We start from the raw sequence: 6486 nt of genomic DNA on the forward strand, positions 1-6486 counted from the left end.
AACGTCTTTTATCTTGAGTTGATTTCATCTAAGACTATGGTTGGAAGTCAGTTGTAGTTATTTTGTTTCTCTTTCCTTCATTGATTCTGCTTGTTAACAGCAGGTGTTAATCACTAATGCTCAATAATCACTTAATTAATCACTTGATTTATTGACTGCAATGTATATCTACTTTTAGTAAACTCAACTGAAATAAGTTCAGAGTACTCATAACTATTGTTTTTATAAACTTAATTGAATTGAGGCAATCAGTTTCCTCAAATGAAATGAGTTAGCTTAACTTGTTGGGTTTTACAGTGAATTAAGGCAATCAGTGTCCTCAAATGTAATAAGTTAGCTTAACTTATTGAATTTGACTTTGTATTATTGTTTTAGCGGACTCGATTAAAATAAGTTCAGAGTACTCATAACTATTGTTTTTATAAACTTAATTGAATTGAGGCAATCAGTTTCCTCAAATGAAATGAGTTAGCTTAACTTGTTGGGTTTTACAGTGCAGTGGATTTTGAATCTCTTCTTGTAAACTTAGAGATGTGGATTCAGACGGCAATTAAATCAACGTACAACCTGTTTGTCAAAAAACAGTAGGTACTAATTTGGCCAGGGATTTTTACGTGGGTTGGGTGAGAAAAAAACACTGATATTATGGATTATGGACGGCACTAAAATAACTGACTTACTGTATGAGCCCATGAGAAACAATATTAGTGTCCGAATAGGACTTAACTGACAGTAGCCTATGCTTTCACTGGCATTTAAAAGCGCTCTTTAATTAAAATAAATGTATAAAATTGTATTATATAATAATATAATTAAAATTCTATTAAAGCTGTAGTCTACGATGTTGAAAATCGGTCGAGAAAGCCTGAGATGGTTGGGAATTTTTAAAAAACTCATCCCACCCCTCCACACACACACCCCTCCCCTCTGTGCTACCTGATCCCTCCCACCGGGAAACGACCTGAACAACGTCACTCAGTCTGTCAAGCTGTGATCACCGGTAGTAAACATCGGAACAGAGATTTACCATGTGCGATGTCAAAATAGCTCAGAGGTACACGTTTGAGTTCACGCTCACGCAAAATTAGCAACACATGCAATGTTCTAAACCCCCCACCACCCCCACCCCCCGAAACACAAACAATAATAAATAAATAAAATAAATAATACTGTATTACAGCTGCCGTCTTAGGAGGGTACGTTTGGCATACGTTTCCCCTCCTGAGCCTCGTTTACCCTGTTCAAAAGTGCTACCTAAGGCACATTAATTGCATAATTATTAGTTAGTATTGCTAAGTATTGTAATTGTTATAACAGCACACAGCGCATCTTGTTCAAATTCCGATCGGCTCGAACAGAACCCACTAGGCCTACTAAAATATATTCAAGCACTTCAAGAAATATAATTATTTTGACCCGTGATAGGCGATGCTAAACGGCTAACATTCCAATGCCGACCGGCAGCATGAGCATGTTGTCAGACTGATAAAAAGCTATTTATGTAACACCTCACACCATAAAAGTATAAATAAATGCTTACCTGCTCAACAAAAAGTCAGCCGTGACTGTGGGGGCAAGCAGGGGCCGCTTGCTGCTTTCGGTTTGTTTTTTTCTCCATTGCTGAGCTGATGCTACTCTGCTAGCTACCATAGACTGTCAGCTGCTTGCACGCGAAATTTCATGTCGCAGGAGGGGGGCGGGGTGGGGTGCGGTGGGGTGGAGACGCGAGCGCCACGTGGAGTTTCAAGCAGAGCGGGGGATTGGATGAGAGCAGTTGACCAATGTAAGCTGTCCTGCCGGACAGCTTACATTGGTCAACTTCTCTGCAGCTGTACACCCAATAGAGTGAATGGATTTTTTTCATTCTTTTTTCTCTTCATATTGTTAGGATTGTACTGTAGAACCATAACCAGCATCTAAACGAGGTTATTAATAATGAACAATCTTTGAAATCGTAGACCATAGCTTTAACAATCAGTGTAATGACAATTTTATTCTTTGCATGAAAACACTTGAATTAGCCTAACTAAATACTGTCTGGGTGTATTAAAACTAGAGAAATTATATTCATATAGACCTGCAACAGTGATAAGGTAAAGCTAAGAGTGGTCCAGACCAACCTTCCGAAAGTATGACTTACAGAAGGTATAGCCTACTTAACTAAGAACGTTTCGGGAAACACGTATTAACGATAAGGTAGAGCTTAAGGTGTAACTTAAGAACGACATAGCGTTAAGAAGGTTTCGGGAAACCCAGCCCAGGTGTCAGAAAGTAGAAGTCCTGCCATATGTTTATTCCACTCATGAACTCAGTCAGCTGATTTCACTGATTAGTTCTGTCTCCTGATGAATTAGCAAATCCAGGTGATTTCAGACACAGCCGTAGATGAAATTAAAATTCAGAATGTTTGTTCTTTGGCAAAAAAAAAAAAAAAAAAAAAAAAAAAGTATTAACAAGTAACCTCTTTTGGTCAGTGATGACATTTGTCAAACGTTTTTCTTTATGATGATGAAATATACATCACATGATCATCTTTGTTTATGGTTTCCTTTGCAACAAATTATGTGTTTTGATAAACAACAACTGTAGAGCCAGCCCTGATTGGCTGCTTGAATCTCAATTTAAAAGAATGTCCAGTTCCGGGTCTTTCTTTCTTTTGGCCATCGGTGGAGAAGAAGTCATAGCAGGACTTTCAACCGAGGAGGTCCTTCAGAAAATATCAGAAGCAGGCATAGAAGTAACCGACGTCGAGATGAAAGGACATGAAATGGATTTTCAGGCAAATGACATTTACTCGGATGATAATAATTTATATGTCACAGTTAGACATTGAGTTTAAAATTAAATGTTGGAAAATGTGAAAATGAAAAGGGTTTAATAAATTCTGATTTTAATTCAGCGTGTGTGTAATATATATAGCCAATTTTGTACCATTTTTGAAGGGTCCATTTTTGTATTGTTAAATAAAGGTACAAAATTGTCACCACAGGTACAAGATTGGTCTCTTAAGGTACAAATCACAAGGGTACAAATATGTACCCTATGCCAAGGGTACAATATTGTACCCTTGAGGGTACAGCCCCAGTGACAAGCCATTGTACCCCTAAAGGTACAATTATGTACTTTCTTTTCTGAGAGTGTAGAAACTATAAAGAGTCAAACCACCCAACTAAAGGACACACACTGATCATCATAATGATGACCAAACATTTTCAATAAATCATCAACATCTAAAACTCTATTAATTCGCAAATATAACTTCTGAAGATGATTGACAGAAATAAAGTCAAACTGATTTGTAATAAGAGAGATTTCATGTATTTTCAGTTGATTTCCTCTAAAGCTGTGGCTGAAGTCAGTTGTTTTTCTTGTGTTTCTCTTTTCTTCAGTGATTTTGCTTGTTATCATCAGGTGTCAATAATCGAACAATCATCACTCAATATTATTATCTGGGGATAATATGTTGGATATTTATTGATGAGGTTATCATCATTAATTATACTGAATCACAGATCAAACTCCAAGATTTATCACTGTATAACAATAAATCATAAATTTTTATGGTAATCAGATATATTTCTATCTAAATATATGTCTACGGATATATATTACACATTGTGTTCTAATCATTTTGAACTATTGAACGTTACAGCAACCACAGAAAGATTAAAGCTAAAAAGTCAAGAGTCAAGAGCCCAACTAAACAAACACTGATTCCATAATGGTGACTGTAACATTTGATTCTTTTCAATAAATCATCAACATCTAAACCTATTAATTAAACCTGTTAATTCTCAATAAGAACTTCTGTAGACGTATGACATAAAGTCAGTCTGGTTAGTAATAAGTGAAGCTGGTAATGCTGTTGTTGTTGTTGTTTAACCCTCCTCTGCTGAGATCTCAAGAGATCTGTTAGTGTTTAATGTTCTGTGGGGATTTAAAGGGTTTCTGTTTTCTGTGGGTCACCATTTTGTTGAAGAGTAGAGCCTGTGCTTCAGTCCAGGAGAAGAACAAGAAACATTGATGATACAGTATATTGGCATATATATATATATTGTTTCTGTTTAATACATACAAATTAGTGCACATAGTCAATCATTTTCCCATTGTTTTCATATTAGGAACTTACGACTTTGAGTAAAACAGCCTGTGACGTGGACACGCGATGAAACCCGGAAGACATAAAATAGCGGGAAAAAACTAACATTTAACCATTTTCCCCTACAATTAAATCTAACAGATGCTAACATTGTCTTCAATGGTGTTCAAAACACATACCTGTTAAAATCTCAGAAATTTTGTTTTAGGCTTTCTTGACCCTTTAAAATTATACCAAACATGAAAGGAAAAAAAACAATAGATTCATACAATACATCATATGTGATATACATACATTCTCAGTGAACTTTCAGTGACTTGAATCAGGGGAAAGGAAGAGAGTAGGGAGAGGGAGAAGTCATACTTGTCTTGTGAATTTTCAATCATTGTCATCAAAATCGTGGGTATAGTTTACATCAGAAAAAAACTGACAGAGTACACTGTTATATTGACAACATGACAGCATTTTGTGTTTGTGAACAATGACACAAGGACTTGTCATTCTAATGGCACTGATCTGTTCATTAACATAAATACTTACTTTTGAGAGATGAACTAAGCATTTTAAGAAAGTTACAGGCTTTTGCAGATTGGGTGGTGTTTGTACGAATTATATCGAGAAATGCACTTACTGGTTTGCAAATCTTAAGGATGATTCAAGAAATATACCAAAGAGAATGAATCCACTTCTAAATCTGCAATCATCGTTCATTTCTCAAGTTATGTGTTTTCTACGCCTCACCTCGTGCACCACCAAAGCATTTTATATTCTACTTCCGCACTGTTATCTCTGCATTTCATTAATTTTCCTTATTCGCAATCAGTTAAGTACTGATTTCAATACTTATCTTTTAATCAGGTTTTTTTTTTTTTTTTTTTTTTAACAAAATATATGTTAAATTTCTGTAATAATGTATTACATAGTTAGGCTTTTGGGGTTTACTTTAGAATATTACTGACAAGATCGGTTTCCTAACCAGGGTTACACCAGCATAAGAGCAGTGAGCGCAGCGATAACCCTACAAAATAAAAACACAACTTTACATTTCAAACTAACTCTAAACCACTAACTCTAAATAAAGAACTATTACACCCAAACTTGCTTTAAAAAAGAGATTATGGCAACATAAGGTAATAAAAGGTAAATTAGTTATATCCAAAGATGTATTTGTGTTGGATTTACATCAGTTGTGCATCTAAGCAGTTTATTAACAGCATGTGTCATCACTATTGGCCAATCATCTCTTGTAAAGTGAACCTGATTTGACTAACCATGTGGATAAGTAACAGTTGTGGGCAAGACTCATATAACTTGATTTAACACCTGTAATTTTACTGTGTGACCACCCTTTGCCTTTAAAACCACCTTTTTTTTTGTTTCGGGACCCTTGTACACAAATGCTGCATGTGCCAGTGACTGAGAGAGCAAGGCAACCCACATGAAAAATACTATAGTATGTTATAGTAAAATTACTCTAGTAAATACTGTAGTGTTTTTGAACCATATATGGTTCAAAACACTATATTTACTAGAGTAATTTTACTATAATATACTACAGTATTTGTTCATGTGGGAACACAGCAGCTGTCTTTATAAGCTTTCAGACACATGCCATTGAATGAGGTTTCTTTGTTTTAACAACAGATGATTCCTCAGACGGTTGCCTTTTTGAATGATTCATTGTATTAATAATGTTGCTCATTAGTTATGGCTACAAGCTGTCAAAATGAACACACCAACCACCTTAAAAATACACAAACACTGGAAAGGCTGGACAATCTTCTCTTTATTTAATGAAGTAACAATGCAAAGATGAATGAAGTAAATCTAACATTTCCCGTAAACTCCTACCAGAAAGTTCTAATAATAAACCATTACCTGTGGCAAGGAGACTGTTTTGAACACAGTTTTTTTTTTTATTTGCTCAATAATTGATTCTTGTTCATTTAAAAAAAAAAAAAAAAAAAAAAAAAAACTTTAGTGCACCTAAGATATTGAGTAATATCTATTCAATTAACAATCAAATTGATTATTTTCCACTTTATGTGTAACTATTATGATCTTTCCTATATGTGTGTTTTTTATCCTCTTTCAGTGTGTCAGGTTAGTCTGACAGTCTTTTGTTTCCCTTGCATGCTTATTGTATTTAAGTGCCCTATTATGGTTTTTCGAATATTCCCTTTTATGCAGTGTGTAACATATAAGTGAATGTAAATGTTCAGCAAAGTTATAAAGTTGAAAGTGATCGATAAATAAAGTTATAGTCTCCCGAAAGAAAGAATCGATTCTGATCCGCCTAAACGCATCGTCAGGAATTCGAATCCCTATCAGTTACGGCAACACGTCACTAACTAACAAATCTGCATAATGTTCTACGCTGTCCACTC

Source organism: Abramis brama (genome assembly GCF_963993115.1).
Source record: "Abramis brama genome assembly, chromosome: 1".
NCBI classification, from domain to species: Eukaryota; Metazoa; Chordata; class Actinopteri; order Cypriniformes; family Leuciscidae; genus Abramis; species Abramis brama.